Source organism: Euprymna scolopes, chromosome 11 (genome assembly GCF_053919585.1).
Source record: "Euprymna scolopes isolate OS-2025 chromosome 11, ASM5391958v1, whole genome shotgun sequence".
Taxonomy (NCBI): Eukaryota; Metazoa; Mollusca; class Cephalopoda; order Sepiida; family Sepiolidae; genus Euprymna; species Euprymna scolopes.
The window spans coordinates 20,429,122-20,447,329 of NC_136492.1; the positions used below are offsets into that span (position 1 = coordinate 20,429,122).

An 18,208-nucleotide genomic window follows, 5' to 3' on the forward strand; every position below is an offset into this window, starting at 1 on the left:
CTCTCAGATGCTTACTTGCAAATTAAGATCAGCGATGAATGCTCCAAATACTTAGGCATAAATACTCATAAGGGCATTTTTAAGCTAAAGAGGCTTCCTTTTGGATTAAAGGTTGCTCCTGCTATTTTCCAGCAAATTATGGACACGATGCTGGCAGGGTTGGAATTTTCAATGGCCTACCTTGACGATATCCTAATTAAAAGTGAAAATTTGCAAGATCATAAGAAGCATGTAAAAGAAGTATTCAAAAGAATACAGGAATTTGGTTTTAAATTGAGCCCAGAAAAATGCGATTTTTTTATGAAAAAAATTAAATATCTAGGTCAAATAATCGACAAAGAGGGTCGAAGACCGGATCCACAAAGGACTGAAGCAATTGAAAAGATGCCTGCTCCAGATTCAGTGACAAAATTAAAATCGTTTTTGGGATTAGTTCAATACTATGCAATTTACATCTCTAACATACATAATTTAAGAGCTCCTCTTAACGAGTTACTGAAAAAGGGTGTTAAATGGAACTGGAATAAGGAATGTGAATCTGCTTTCCAAAATATCAAAAGATGTCTACTGTCAGACTTAGCATTGGCACATTTCAATCCAGAAAAGGAACTAATACGAGCAACGGACGCCAGTGATTACGGTGTTGGCGCTGTATTACTTCACAAGTATGAGGATGGTAGGACAAAAGCTATCGCCCATGCTTCAAGAACGTTGGTTGCAGCGGAGAAAAATTACAGCCAAATTGAAAAAGAGGCGCTGTCGATAATATTTGGAATTACAAAGTACAATCGATTTCTCCATGGACGATCTTTTATTTTGCAAACCGACCATAAACCCCTACTTACCATATTTGGATCAAAGAAAGGCATTCCCACACATACTGCGAATCGATTACAGCGATGGGCTGTAACCCTCTTAAACTATCAGTTTAAGATGGAACATGTATCCTCAAAAAAGTTAGGACACGCAGATGCATTATCACGGTTGATCCCTAAAAGAAGCGAAAGTTTCGAAGAAACGGTAATTGCTGCGCTTAAAGACGAAAGTGAATGTACAAGTTCAATGTGTAATATGATACGTGAACTTCCGGTAACTTTCGAAAAAATAAAAAAAGAGGCAGTAAATGACATTTTCATTAAGAAAATGAAAAATCAATTGGGATGGATAAAAAAAAATAAAAAGGTAGATCAAACAACGCCTTTTTCCATCTGTGAAGATGTGCTCATGTATGGTGAGAGGATCGTAATTCCACTAACGTTACAGAGGAAAATTCTGAAGGAATTTCATACAGGTCATCCGGGCATTTCGAGAATGAAATCCCTTATGAGAGGATATGTGTACTGGCCTGGTATGGACAAGGAAGTTGAAAAATGTGTCAAGACATGCAGAGGATGTCAATTAGCAGCTCGAGATCCTCCAGTAAAAACGACGCCATGGCCAAAGACGGACCTACCCTGGTCACGTCTGCATATTGATTATGCGGGACCTATAAATGGTTATTTTTACTTGATTATTGTAGATTCTTTTTCAAAATGGCCAGAAATATTTAAGTTTAGACATCCAACAGCAAAAAACACTGTGAGTGCGCTTAATGAAATTTTTAGCCGTTTTGGAGTGCCAAAAACCTTAGTGAGCGATAATGGAACAGCATTTACTGCTCATGAATTCAAAGAATTCTGTGACTCACTAAATATTCTACATATGACAACACCTGTGTACCATCCACGATCGAATGGGTTGGCCGAAAAATTTGTAGATACGTTTAAAAGGGCACTTAAGAAAAATCTTACTACGGACACAGACGAACAATGTATTCAAACATTTTTAGCAATTTACAGGGTGACACCAAATCCTAATAATAATGTCAATTCTTCCCCGGCTGAGCTAATGTTTGCAAGAAAGATAAGATCTGTCTTCGATAGGCTGCTACCAGAGAAAAAGAAAGTTTTCAAAAAAGAAAACCTTAATACCAAGTGCTTCTCCCCAGGTGAAAATGTATATTTCAAAAATTTTCAAAATGGACGAAATCAGTGGGTTGAAGGTATTATCAAAAAAAGGATTGGGAGCATGGTCTATGCCATCCAAGGATTAAGTTTTGTCTGCAAAAGACACAGAAATCAAATACGTCCCAGACTGTCTCCAAATGTGGAAGAGACACCAATGGAAACATTGTGCGATATTTTTGATATACCAAAACCAGCGTGTGTACCGCAAACAATGAATATTTCGCCTGAACCGACCATACGGGCTGGACAGAAACCTTTACCCCGGGTAACGCTGACCAGAAGGAAAAGCGCAAGAAAGAGAAAAGTTACCAGGAGATTAAGCCCTGACCCTAAAAGGAAGAGGTATTTAAGCTAAAATCAGGAAGATTTCAGCTTCAGGGGGAGGTGTTGTGAAGGAACATAACTGGCTATACACCGGTTACAAACTATATATATATATTGGACTGTTTGGCAGACAGCGGCAGACAAGCAGTCGCAGTAAGACGGATAGTCTTACGTGTTGATTATCAGACTTTCTTCCCCATACTTGTTACTATGTACTTCTATTTACCTTAGGCGAGCAGCCTTACGTTTCTGTATTATAAATAAACCCCATTACACATACCACTCGGTGTAACTCACGTTTGTCTTTATTTCCTAAGTATTTAGGAATATAACAGAAACATAACAAAATCAAATTCAATATGCTAGTTTAAAATTTGGTGTCCCCCACCCATTTATGCTAATGAGGAGACGATATCCAGAAATATTTTACTTATTTTTCAATGGTTTTATTTGTAAACATTGAATTGTCTCCGAAACGACCGTACATATAAATTTGATTTTGTTATGTTTCCTTCTATGAAAACATGATTTATAATTTCACAAATTATTAATCTCTCACCCTTACTCTCTCTCTCTAAAAATAAATTTTAAAACGCTAGAAAAAAAAAAAAAAAAAAGGAAACATGATAGAAAACATTTATCATATAGTAACTTTGTATTCAGATTCCAACATTCCTTACCATTTTTAAGAAGACAAAGCAACAGATTTCTACACTTGAATTAATATTTTCTTCTCTTGACATTCAGGGTGAGAGGTTATTGCTCAAATATTTGAGGGGGCGGGTTAGTTAATTTGAAAACATTATTCTTAAAAATACGGATCAACTGAAAAGAATGAGCATCATCATCTTCGTCTCGGGAAGACAAAATGCTTTCTTCCACATCCACACTTAAATAGTTCCATTTATTGGATGGCGAATCAAAATATTACGTTTCTGAAGTTTTTAGATGAAGATGGATTATTTGGATTAATCGGACTAGTGTTCTCATCATGAGTATTATTTTCACAATATTTAGGTCGATTTAACCTTAGACCTTCTTTAAGTGTATCTCATCAAACTCAGAAATTTGTCGCACTTGAGAATCATCCAAAATTCTGTGCAAATTCCTAAGTTTGACAAAAAATTTCAGTTTGAAAAGATACACCTGAATAAAGTCGAAGGTTACATCAACTGAAACTTGGATAAAATACTTGGTAAAATTCAGTTGTAAGTTACACTCTCCTGGAGGTTAAACATTCTATCCTCAGTGCGGATGACACTCAAAATACAATTGCGAATTACATAGGACTTCTACCAAGTCATAGCCGATGGAACGAGAGCATGCTACCTCTACACATTAAATAAAGTCTTCTGTTTAAAATGCTGTGCAGATTCCCAAGTTCTACAGAAAGATTCCCGAGTTCGGTAAGATACACCTGAATAAGGTCAGAGGTTATATCGAGCAAAACAGTGAAAATAATACACAAGATGAGAATAGTAGTTCAAAGAATCCAAATTATATGAATAATCAATCCTCATCTCAAAAATTCAGAAACATAAAAATAATATATTTATGTGTTAGCATCACTACCGTCAGTTTCAAATCCAAACAAAAGGGACCTTTCAGATTACAGATTGTATAATATGTACTTAAAGTCCATAAAAATATTAGTATCAATATCTATAAGACAATCCCAACTAGATAAAAAAAAAAGCTCAAAATACAAGATAGAGCAAAAGTTTGGAGTTAAATTCTGTTGTAAAATATAAAAACTTACAACAAATGTATTTTGCTAAAAACATTTCCTCTGATGAGATGCGCCATTTATTGAAAACCCATAGATTAAGTAAAACTTTTTTTTTTGCATTACTTGTTTGAATAATAAATTTGTCGTAAATTTTTGTAATTTATAGAATTTAATTCCAAATTTTCATTTATATATATATATATATATATATATATATATATGAGATACATATAGCTTTTACATCTGGTTGAGATAACTTTATAAATATTAATTCTTTAATATTTATAATATACTTTAGTTTTACCATCTTGGATCATTTTGGTAAATTTAATTGTAATTTTTATTTTATTTTATATATATATATATATATATATATATATATATATATATATATATTATATTAAAATATGTATGAAATACGTTTATAAGCTAAATTACATTAAAAATGTATAAAATTCTGAAAATGGCATCTATTGCTGAAATATTAATCTTAAACAAATAATATTTGTTTATTTTACATAATATTGCATGTTAATTTGTCTTATAAACATATTTCATACATACTTTATTTTAAAATTTAAACAACGTTTCTATCACAGAAAACACAACTGGCTTATATATACCCAATTACTGATGAACAAACTTCCAAGAACTTGAGTTGATTTACTTTCTTATTTTTCTTTTTCCCTCTCATACTCTTAATTATTGTAATGTTTTGTTTTTTTTAAATTTTTAAACACACAAAAAAACAAGGCCGATAGCCATTAGTCGCGTGCTCTCGTGTAATGAATGAATGCGTGAATGTAGGATTGACATGAAATTCTTAAAGATAACTAAAATGACTGAAAAATGGGCTGAAATGACTTAAATAAATAAAAAGTAAATGACTTAGAATGACTTTAATGAACTTAAGGATGAATTGAATGACCTTAAGAATGACTTGAATATTTAAAAAATAACTGGAATCCTTTAAAAACAACTTGAATGATCTGGGGAATGACTTTGAGACTGACTGGCTGTAAAATGGGTGATCATTTTATATTAACTTAATACAGAAAAGTGATCCCCTACTTTATATCACAATATAAATTATTATATTGGGTACAATATAATAATCAAAAGCATGTAGTAAGAACAGATACTACACTTTGATCTTGGCCAAAAGGCCAATAACGGGTATTCATTTGCTCCCCCCTCCCCGAGCAAATTAAGCACAAGGTCGATTTTTAATGTGAGGAGTGTAGGGGAAATGAGGATCAACTCCCCGGGGAGCTGGATAGTGACAATTAGTATGAAGGTTGCCCCTACATTGACCAAGGTCTTATATGTGGGACTGCCCCCACATATGGTCTTTGCTTGCAGTATCTGCCGGAACAGATACTATGTGTTTATTTGCTCCCCCACCGATCAAATTAGGCACAAGGCCGAATTTTAATGTGAGGAGTGAAGGGGAAATGGGGACCAACTCCCCAGGGAGTAGGGGAGCTGAATAGTGACAATTGGTATGAAGGGTTACCCCTACATTGACCAAGGTCTCATGTGGGGATGCCCCCAAATATGGTCTTTGCTTGCAGTACCTGCCAGAACAGATACTACACTTTGATGTTGGCCAAAAGGCCAAGAAAAGCAGTATTTATTTGCTCCTCCACCAAGCAAATTAGGCACAAGGCCGATTTTTAATGTGAGGAGTGAAGGGGAAATGGGAACCAACTCCCCGGGGAGTAGGGGAGCTGGACAGTGACAATTGGTATGAAGGGCCGCCCTCACACTGACCAAGTCGCCCCCACATATGGTCCTTGCCAGCAGCATCTGCTGGAGCAGACACCACACCTTGATCTTGGCCAAAAGGCCAAGCAAAGCTTAAAAAGCTAAAAACAGCATCTATTAACAACAGACCTTTGATCTTAACCAAAAAGGGCAAGCATAAAAGTGTTACGGACAGACCGACCGACAGAGTGACTTATAGAGTCGCTTCTACGTGACTAAAAATAAAAAAAAATTCAGTGATTTTATAAAGCTGAAAATTTTTTCTTATTTTCTTTTCTTATCGTTTTGTATATTCTTTTACCATTTATTGTCTTTTTACGTTCTTTCTTCCTTCTACCCTTATCATATTGCCCCACCCCACCTATAAAATAATTTTTTCCAATTCTAACCTGAATGTTCAGAAAGTCGGTGTTGTCTTTTCTCCTATACTTTGGTATAATGCCAGCTTTTTCTTCTCCTTTGACGAGAAGCATTTAGCTTTGAAATGCCGTACCCTAAAGAGGTTTCTTCCTTAATTTTTTTTCTGTAACCCTTATTGACTTGATAATGTAATTAAGTTCCTGCTTCATCTTATCAGAATCGGAAAAAAAATATTCAAATATCCACTAGTAAAAAAAAAAAAAAAAAAAAAAAAAATCGTAGAAAAGCAATCTACAAGAAATCCTTGGTGAAAAAGCTAAAGTTATTCAAACCTAACTTTCTAATCGCTGTCGAGGTTTAGTTTCCAAGAAAACATTTAAAATCGGTTGATGTCAGATTCCTAGAAATGCGATAACTCATCAACACTTGAAGAGAAAAAAAAAAAAAAATTCCAGTTTCGGAGAAAGCAGACATTTATAATATAAGGGATGAGAAAGGGATCTACAATTAGTAAGAAAAGAGAGAACGAAAGCTTAACAAAAAAGAGAGATCAGGAAGAGGGGAGAGAAACAGGATGAAGTTGAGCATTTATCACATTTGTTATCACTATGAAGCAATTTTTTAGAGTCTCCATTGCTAAACAGTCCACACAAAATGGCTAATCTTATCTTTATGTACAAACACTTTATTGTTAGTATTATTGCTTTATTTATTTATTTTATTTTTTAAATAACTGACTTGAGATTTCACATTTTTATGATGAGGTAAGAGCCCAAGGTAAAACCACAGTTTCAAACAAAAAAATATTTTTATTCTTTACTAGGGGGGGGGGGGCTTTGCCCTGGTGTAAAATACGCTTAAATATGATATTTTGATTTGTCCAGATTTCGTATATATTATTATAGAGTCGTGAGTTCAAAAGTACAAAAAAAAAAGAAAAAAGAAAGAAAGAAAGAAAGAAGGTGCGATCAGTTAGAATCAAAACTGCAACTGTAGTATTCAAAGCTGTACCATTGTACCAACATGACACGCATATGAACTGATTAAAAATTAAAAATAAAATAAGATGAACATACAAAATGTACAACGATTTTTTTTCAATTTTGACACATTTTTGACTCCTTAAAAACTATTTTAACCTGCTAAAGATGCATAAAAGAATCGTGTGCAAAAAAATCCAATCATTTGAGGTCCCTAGCGCTGCTCTGCGACTTTTAGTTTTGGTGAAGAGTTTGAAAATATAGAGACAGACAGACATATAGCCTTTTATATATTAGATTTCGCCCCCCCCTCCCAAATGCATATTGCTACTGTGGCTTATAAGGGGTTATGTGTGATTATGTACCAGATTCACAGGGGACATGATAAGTGATTAATTGTGCAGTCTAGAAGTGTAAGCCATGTTTAATTTCAGAACAGTTTCCGATGGTTCGTTGTTCTAAACAAGTCTTGAGGTGTGTCTGGTTTGCAGTAGACAGAACAGTTTCTGATGGTTCGTTGTTACACACAAGTCCTGAGAGGTGACTTGTTTGCAGTAGACAGTTCCACAGAGCAAAATATTCTTACTGTGTCGAGACGGAAAAAACATGTGAAATTGCTACAGAAAAGGTTTAATATTTATGGAGCAATTCTGGCTTCTGATTGGTTGGTAACAGAACGTGAATTAATTTGATTCGTCAGTTCCTAGCAACATCGTTTATAAATAGAATCGTCAGACTATGCGGGATCATACCCCATTATACGTCCAAAATATTGCAACATGCAGCGATATGTTTCTTCACATTACATTTCAATTTCAGCATACAGTCAGGGATATAGGAAGCAGAGAGGGAATTCCAAAGGCAAGCAGTCTAAGAAAATAATCTATTAGCCTTGATAAGTGGTGATGCATGATGCAAAAAAAAAAAAAAAAGACAAAGTAAAACATTAATTTAACATTCTAAACTAGTGATGGGACGATTCTGAAACAAGTACAGATTCTGTTCCAAATTCCTGATTCTAATATAATTACCAATTCAGATTCTTTCCAGATGTTCAACTATTAAGCTATAATGTTGTTTGAGTTACCATAATGTGTACGTATATTTTCTACAAAAGTGAAAGTATGGTTTCTTTTAAAATTATATATATATATATATATATATATATATATATATATATATATACACTCCTATAAATTCGTTTTTCTTCTGTGTGTATTTGATATTCATATTAAAAACCCTCTTTTCTTTTTATTTAAAAAGAAAATATAATTTTCTTATATATGGGTTGTGGAATTGCATTCACTAGCAAAAGATCTAGCTAATTTGCATATTCTTTTAAACATTCATTTTAATTAATTCCCTATTAGTTGCTTCAGTTTTTTAATGGGATAATCATCTTTAGTTAACTATTACGTGTAATTATATTCATGCAGATATTCAACATGATTTATACTTACATAATATTTGCGTAAAAAGTTTATAGTAAACACAAAATTGTTTCCATATATATTTATGTATATGTATATATTTTTGTTTAACAAATTTTGCCTACTAAACTCCTCCTAGAGTTCTTGGTCTACAGACATGAAACTTCATATATAAGGTATTTGAATCCATGCAAAACTTTATATTTGGATTTTAGCCCGGAAAAATCGGTGCAAAATTGTGAAAATTAAAAAAAAAAAAAAAAAAAAAAATGAAATTTTCCAGGTGAAGGCCGAACGGCGGCATTACGAATGCATAATGTAGTAGCTATTGGTTCATGTTTTAATTTTTAGCCTTGCAGTAAACATGTTTTCATAGCTCAGTCATTGACGACAGAGGCAAAATAAATCGTGAGTTAAACGTTTTGGTTTCGATTCTCGGTGGTGGCGCATGAGTCTTTTTTTTTTTTAAACTTTTTAAATCATTACTATATATTGCATCCAATCTATATCTATCTATATATCTATAAAATGAAAATGTTTGTCTGTCTTTTCTCTATGGTAGTTAAGGAAGACTATTATACAGAAAGGCATTACTTTACATATTCACAATTTTTAATATATACATATGCACATAACCTTATGAAGAGTACATAGGGCCCGAGCAAAGACGGGCAGAACTGCTAGTATATATATATATATATATATATATATATATATATATATATATATATATATATATATATATATATATAAATAAATCGCTACAAACACGGCATGAAGCCACTTCATATAAAGGAGCTTAAAAAAAAAATAGTACTTCAAAGTCAAAAATTTGACAACAGTAAGTGTTAACGGAATACATTCTGACGTAGAAAACAGCAATTTTTCCCCCTTTGTCAGAAACATCGCTTCTGGAATGTGAGGACTAAAGGACAAAATAAGGAAAGCAAGTGATACGCAGTTGCTGAAAGTAAACCCAATATCCATTTTCTACCTTCTTTAGGAGTGTGGGGCGTACATTAGCCAAACGAATCTTTACAAGTGTTTGTTTCTTTAATCTTTTTCTTGTGATTGAAAATAATTTGATGAACTTATTTTGCAATTTTCACTTGTGTCACTGCTGTCCATGACAAATAATATTTACTTCTGATAATAAATCTTTTACAGCAAGTAAATGTTTGAGGTAGGTGGCGCTTCAAATTGTTTCTGTATAAGCCTATTCATTGACCATGACTGAGCTAAATCTATATAATATTCTGCTTGTTCCGTAAGTTACACTTTGAAAACGACCAAATTCAGTTTTTGAAGGCCAAACTGTTTTAAAAAGAAAAAAGCCAAAATTTGTAAAATTTGGCTTTAAAAGGCCAATTTGGCAACCCTGGATAAGAATATTACAGTGATCTCCCTTTGATGTAGCCTCGTTTTAAAATATTATAAATTGCCTTATCTGAATAATATTCTATCTATTGTTCCTTCCTTACGTTATGCTTTGAAAAAGGATAAATACAATTTTTTAAGACCAAACTGTTTTAAAAAATAATAAAAAAAGCTAAATTCACGAAATTTGGTTTTAAAAAGGCCAATCTGGCAATCCTAGACAAGAGTATCATCCCTCTTTGATGTAACCTTGTTTACAAATATCATCACAATAAATAACACTAAAGATGAGAACAGTAGTAGTGGACGGTGTTAGATGATTGGTAACGATGGTTGAACAAGAATTTGTTTAAATTGAACTTGAATGCCATGTTGTAGTCAGTTGGGAAGCAAATCCGCAGAACTAGTTAAATGTAATGAACAATTGTGCAGTTGAATCAACAGTCTTCTTGGAGCAGATTTCACAAATCCATCACAGTCTAGAGTCTTAAAAGTTAGGTTTCACATGCCATTCACTTCATGAGATTAACATCATTGTCATATGTCATCGACCAATCAAGCGACGCCCACCTAATATATAAGAAAGCTGGCAGATGTGGATTATCGAATTTACATAAAAGTACAGCAAGGAGATGGGGTGTAAGCAATCGACTTTCTCTTGGATATGCTGGATCAAAAGGTCATACAATATACAATCTCCTGCTCCGTGTTCAGCTGCTAACTGAATAACTCTGACATGATGTGTTCATTCAAGCAGAGTAGTGATGGGCCGCATCACCGAAAAAAACAACAAAGGTTATGAAGACTTTTAAACTATTTGGTAGTGACAAAATACACATAAATATGATATTTTAATTTATGCAGACTTCATATCTGTTATTATAGAGCCAATTTTCTATTGATTATTATATTGTACCCAATATATAGTAGTGATTTCAAGCATTAAAAAAAAAAAAAAAAATGACTTGGGTACCACTAGTTAGAATTGAAACCAAAACATTTACCACTGCAGCCTTAATCAATACCGTTTGAGCTATTGTAAGATGGATAATAAAAAATAGTTCAAAATGAACAGACTAACATAAATGTATAATTACACATGCGTAGAAAAGCACTTTAAGTCAACTTACGCCTGCCAAGTTTCACTTTTTTCGATTTTGACCCCTTAGCAGCTATTTTTACCAGCCAAAAACCTTAACAGCTACTTTTACTAGAAAAGTTCCACAAAAAATACAATCATTTGATTCTGCTTCACACCGATCTGCGATCCTGTGTCTCAAGGGAAATGCACTTTGAAAAAAAAAAAAAAATGGAGAGACAGAAAAAGCAAGTTTTATAAATTAAGATTATTAAGGCCTTGAACATTTTATTACTATTATTAAACAAATGTGACTTTCTTGCAATAACTATAAATATTTTTTAGCGAGTAACAAACATAATATAAATAGAAAAAACAAAATGCTATTATTGAAATAAACTGAAAATTTTTTTACCTACAACCTAGGTCAACACAGTTCATAAAAAGGTCAGACTACAACAACCTCATCTTTTCTTTTACTCTTTATAAAAAAGTCTATAAAATTAGATCATGTCCCCAAATGACTGAAAATACTGGTGGAGGTTATTTCTACCGTAGGCTGCAAAACGCGTCGCGTTCAGTTTTGAATAAAATTAAATTTTATTCTCACCATATTGAGATGGTGTAATCACACTGACATGTTGGTCCCTGTTAGATCAAAGTTAAGCAATGTTGAGCCTGATAAGTACCAGGTGGGTGGCAATTTGGGAATACCAGGTACTGTACATGGGAGGGCAATACTCATTCAAAAACTAACACTATCAAACCTAAAATAGAGGTTTATTCTCTGTGTAATATTAGATTTTTTTTTAGGACTTCTAATGTGCAACTTTCATGACTTGTTCGATTGTGGAAATAATTATCTCAGCTATTATGTAAAAGGAATGTGTTTCTATGGACTCGAAAACGGCTGGGCCGATTTTTATGATATCTGTTAATCATGCATTGCTCCAAAAACAAGGCTATATTTAATCACCCAACTAATCAACATTCCTGTCCCCTATCCCAATTTAGGAAGATTTTAGTTGACAACAGATCTATACTTGAACAGACCAATAATAAACAAAAACTTGAAATACTAGAAGCATTACTGATAAAAACTAAAAAAGCCTAATATGAATAAAATGAACTTTACTAATAGTAGTAACATCCTGAGATGGTTGTAAAGTTATTAAAATAATTAACCAATAAAATAACATCATACACGTTATTAAATAATAAAAAATAATAATAAAATTATACAAATTGTTCAAAACCAGTTAGATTAATCTATCCCTGACAATGAATCCAGAAGGATTAGAAAGTACTCAGCAATTACATCAGTTAGTTCCAGCCAGAAGTGAAAACCGTTATTCAGGAGTTGGAAAGGATCTAAAACAGAATTAATAGGGATAAAACGTCTACTATGTTTAATTTATATATGTTCGTTTGTGTTTTATGAAAAGCAATATGTCAACAATTAAAATATTCAAATAAGTTTCAATAAGGATTGAATTTTTCAAAGAATCGAGAAGGCACCATTAAAATTTACCTTAAATTCCATCTGAGTTCAGTAGTAATTATTATCGTTTAGGTCCATAAAATATTAAATCGTAAAGAAACCAAATTAATTTTCTTTTTCTTTTTAATAGATTTTCTTGTTTCAAAATTTAAGATGAGGATTGATTCTTTGGATTTTTTGTTCTGTTTTGGGCTACTGTTCTCATCTTGAGCGTCATTTTCACAATGTTTCTCAGGAATCTTTATGTAGAACTCGAGAATCTGCACAGAATTTTTAACAGAACCCAGCATGCTCGTATTCCATCAGCCATGACTGGGTAGAAGTCCTATGTATTTCACAATTCTATTTTGAGTGTCGTCCACACTGAGAATCGAATCTTTATTCTCTAGAAGACCACGTACTTTATTCACTACGTCTTGAATTAAATAAAGGGTTTCATTCGAAATTCTATGCAGATTCCTGAGTTCAACAAGATATACCATGAAGAAGGTTAGAGATTACATTGACAGAAACGTGAAAATAACGCTGAAGATGAGAACAGTAGTTCAAAGAATCCAAATAAATTTCCTAAAAAAAAAAAATTAAAAAAAAGAATATCTTCCTGAAGAATATATTTTTAATAGGTACGGGCAAAATGAATGTCGATGCTCAAAATGTATAAACATTTTGACCCCTCCCTTTACTTAAAAATTCACCAAAAATCAGGAAATTAACCAATTTTAATAAAATTTTCAGTATTTATCAAATAATGATCACTGAATATATTGAACTTATTATTTTTATTTAAATCTTAGTGGAAATGTATTATTTTATTTAAACAAAAAATACCTTTATTAAAGTTATAGTATCAGCAATAAAAAAAAAAAATAAAGGAATTTATTTTTGTTTTTTTTATGAAAATAAAGCATCGTAAAATATAACAATTAAAAAAAAAATTAATTTTCACAGAAACATTACGATAAAAACCCCTAAATGTGTATTAATGAATTTGATATAACTCAAAGAAAAATGAATTTCTTCAACTACCGATATTATCATTGAATTATGCATTGTTTATTTAATATTTTCACACAAAAAAATTATAATAGCAAAAAATATTTCTACTTTTTTTAAATTACAGGTTTCGCATGATTTTTATATGTAAGATTTCAATATTTTCCTTGCTTGAAAGAATGTGAACTTTTGGCATGACATAAGTTTTATATAACCTTGAACAAATTAAAAAAGTTAAATTTAAAAACCGAAACATAGAAAAATAATTAAATTAAAATATGCTAAAACTGATACAAACGTTCAGAATAGGAATGTACAGATGCACGTCTGGGAAAAAAGAAAACTAGCATCCCACTTCCTCCCTTTTAATAACATAACGTCATTTTCACAGTCTTTCGACTTAGTATATTCCGTGTTTACAAAACTTTCGTTTGCTGCATTTTGCAAACAGCAGAATCACTGTTTTGCACAAACAAGGTGTTTTTTTTTATTTAATTTAATATCTTTGGACTTTACTAATTATCTTTGAAATAGACCCACAAAAATAATATTTATCTTTACAAGGATTTTTACAATGAATTTATTTAACTTCAAAATTTAGCTGAATTGGTTAGCTCACCGTGTAAACATTTTTCATAACTTTTTTTTTTTTTTTTTTCACGTGTACAAATATTTTTTTTCCTTTGGGAAATTAAGTTTAGTCTTTAATCTTTCAAATACAATCAAAAAGTAGTTGGAAACCTACAAAAAATTTATGATAAATCAGCTTTCAAAACTATGTCCCCCTATCTTTGTCCGCACATTTTTGCCCGTACCTACTTTTTTAAAATAGTTTAAACAAAGTATAATTTTTATTGGTATTTTTTAAGATTAAAAATGTTAACATTTTTTAAAATAAATAATTTGAATTTGTTTAGATTTGTTGAAGCCATTGGCTGTTTTATAGCTATAAGAATTTTTTTTTTTAGTAACACCACCATGCTAACAGTTTATTAATATTATTACTTAAATGCATATAAAAAATGTTAATTTTATTCTTAACTTTTCTTTCAAGGCAAAAATTGCAAATATTTGAAATTATTTTTTCCTATAAAAACTTCTAACAATATTTCCACACAAGCAACATTGGTAAATATTAGTGATGGGATGATTTGAATATTTTTCCCCCACCCCTGATTCCAATACAATTATTGAATTTGTTCTTAATTCTCAATTCCAATGCAATTACTGATTCTTTTAAAACCTATAAATATTTAGCTATAGAGTTGTTTTTTATTTTCAGATGACCATAAAATCTTATCTAATAGGTGCATATATTTTCACAAATGTAAAAATACACTTTCGAAATGGAGGGTTTATAGATTTTAGTTTTATTGGTAGTTTAAAATCAATAAATCATTTTATAATTAGTACCAACAAAAGAAAATTAAATTTTAAACAAAAACATAAAAATTTTTGAAATCGTTTTTGACATCGGGGAAATTTTTAAATCGTTTTTGACGTCGCGGATATTTTTAGATCGTTTTTGACGTCGCGGATATTTTTAAATCGTTTTTGACGTCGCGGAAATTTTTAAAACGTTTTTAACGTCGCGGATATTTTTAAATCGTTTTTGACGTTGGGAAAATTTTTAAATCGTTTTTGACGTTGGGAAAATTTTTAAATCGTTTTTGACGTTGGGAAAATTTTTAATCATTTTTCTACAAATTTTGTAGAAACCAGTACAGATTCCCTCCAAAATTTTAATTTTTCTGATTTCCAATTCAGATTAATCGTCCCATCATGTATAAAAACCTTAAAATGGTGAAATAAAAATATATAGAAACCTTTATTCAGTAGAGATGAGCTTTATTTTAAGCAAAAACAAATAAAACATTTTAAAATCATTTTTGGCATCAGAGAAATTGTTTTTTATGTCGTGAAAATTTTGGATCATTTTTAACGTCGGGGAAATAGATTAGAATTTGTCAGAATCCAATACAGACCCCGCCCCCCACATCAATTTCAATTTTTATGATTCTTGGTTCAGATGAATTGTCCCACCATGTATAAAAACTTTAAAATGTTTAAACAAAAAAAAAAAAAACATAGATACCTTTTTTTTTTTTTTTCAGTAATGATGGGCTTTATGCATCAAAATAAACTTATTTTTGCTCCATAAAATGACACAAAAGCAATGTAAGGTCCACAGTGTGACAATTAAGTGCGTCGACAGTGAGATAATATATCCAAGGAGAGAGGGGAGGGGAAAATATGCACTGCGGATTATAAAGCTTATAATAAAGTTTATGATTTGAAAAGCATTTTACTCAACATACTGATATAAAGAAAAACAAAATGGCAGCAAGCACTGTTGTTGTTATTGTGCTATTTAGCAAAAAAAAAAAAAAAATTATACTTTTTGTCTTCATGGCTGACTTAATATATTAATGGCTGACCTCTTTAGTTGGACAAATAAGACATAATTAAAAGTTTCAACTTGAAAGCAAAGAGTAAATTATTCCAAACATTTGACTCAACTATGATTGTATTCATCATCACAACAACCCTACGCTTTGTAATTGAAGAATGCTTTTGTGCATTCAAAGTGATCATCATCATCATCGTCGTCGTAAAACGTATTGCCTACTTACATCTAAAGTGCATGAGGAAATAAAGGACAAAGATTTCAGGGAAGAATTATAAAAGTGAGAATGTGTGTGTGTGAGTACACTTCTCAACCTATATACTCAACGAATTTTTGATCTACAGACTTGAAATTTAGTATATAGGATATTTAGACATATGGAAAACTTTAATCAGTTTTCATCTGGAAAAAAGGGCTGCTGAGGGGTCATAATTGAAAAATTGGTATTAGTGGAGTCATCGGATTTTTATTTGTTTGTCAACTGTTTCACAAGGTTTAAAAATACTTTTTAAATATCTTCGCAAGCTGGTCTAATGGCTATCATGCTTGAATCACTGTCTTTAGGTTTTGGTTTCAATCTCAGCTCGCATATATTTTTTATTTTATTTTACTTAGAAGAAGTGAACTGTTCAGAAAAAAAAAACAGAATACTCACATGCACATGTCTCAGTTTCTGTCCGTTTTTATTTACTTAATTTAAAAAATTTCTTTTTTTTTTTTTTTTTTTTTAAAGGAATTTAACGTTATCTGTAATACCAGGCAACGCTGGGTACATCTAGTATATATATATATATATATATATATATATATATATATATATATATATATATATATATATATACTTTAATAGAAATCACTCCAGACAAAGTATGAAGCCATTTGATATTAGAAGCTTAAAAAAAATAATACTACTTCAAGGTCAATAACTAACCAACGAGAAGTGTTAGATATATAGATTCTAACTAAGAAAACAGTAATTCGTCCCCCTTTGTCAGAAACATCGCTCATCTCTTCTTATATTGAGGCTGCAGTTACCCCCAGATCCTTCCAATGAATTCATCGCATCTCACACGAAAGCTGACAAAGCCCAGCAATCCATCGCCAATGCTGACACCACTGACAGCCAATCACAGTTTGAACGGCGAACATCATAGATTGTCGGGCCCAGAATCAGTCCAGTACCTTGCTTAACTGTTGTGAACCACATCAAGCTAGCAGTCACATTGCTTCTTCCAGCCCCGAGGAGGGGCCACATCAATGGCTTCTCTGATGAGATCACCTCATTGACAATGAAGGGTGTAACTAACCGAGAAAATTATGAACTCACAAATGTGAAAATTAAAAGACAAAGTAAGGGAAGCAAGAGTTATGAAGCTGCCGAAAGTAAACCCATGGTCCATTTTCTATTGTCCTTATCAAACTCAAAATAAACACAAAAGCTTGTGCGCATTTAGAGCTTACATATTTTTTTACATTTACATTTTTTTACATGGTTTTTACAAGCTGTATGGAAAAAAAAAAAACATTCTTTATCCTTAATACAATTATTTTTCATAAAACTACCAATGTGGAGTTGTGAAGAAGAAATACAAAAAAATCGGTTCTTGTCCAAGATTCAACTAAAAAAATACAGGGGAATCTTTATGATGTACATATCATGAAATGTCATTTCAAAAATCATGTAAACTTGATTAAGTATTTTTTTTTTTTCCACATAAAAATGGTAAAACAAATTTTTTTCAAAGTTAACAGTAAATTGTAGACATCACCAGGCTAATTTAGATCTCGGTAGTTCGAATTGAGTTGTCTCCTTTTATTATCAGACCGAGACACACCATCCTCATAAAATTTGATTTTCTTAGTCAAAAAAAAAAAAAAAATTACTTGATCAATTTATATCATTTTTCGGAATATATTTTTGTTCTGTGACCGGTACATAAATCAAAGATTTTTCTGTATTTTTGGTTTTTAATTATGTCAAATTCTAAACAAGAACCAAAAAATCAGACTCAAGAGATTAAAAAAAAAAAAAAAAAAAAGTGACACCCAATTTTGATTTACTCCCTATTGTTGAATAAAAATCTGATGAAAACAATTTTCTTTTCTTTCATATTTTTTATTCCCCCGCCCCGACAAAAGGAAGGTAGACTTGTAAATTCACTCTTATCCGTTCATCTGTCTACACTTTTCTCAATAACTACACATTGGAATTTTTTGAAATTTTGCACAAACATTAAACATGATATGAGTAAAAAA

General features: G+C 31.6%; 1 protein-coding gene and 1 pseudogene across 12 annotated transcripts in view; both read right to left on the minus strand.

Annotated features, from left to right (window-relative positions):
* Positions 1-18,208, minus strand: part of LOC145287793 (rho GTPase-activating protein 45-like) — a 329,642-nt gene that overhangs the window by 234,977 nt on the left and 76,457 nt on the right. The window lies entirely within an intron of this gene.
* On the minus strand, positions 5,019-5,237 carry LOC145288381 (U2 spliceosomal RNA; annotated as a pseudogene).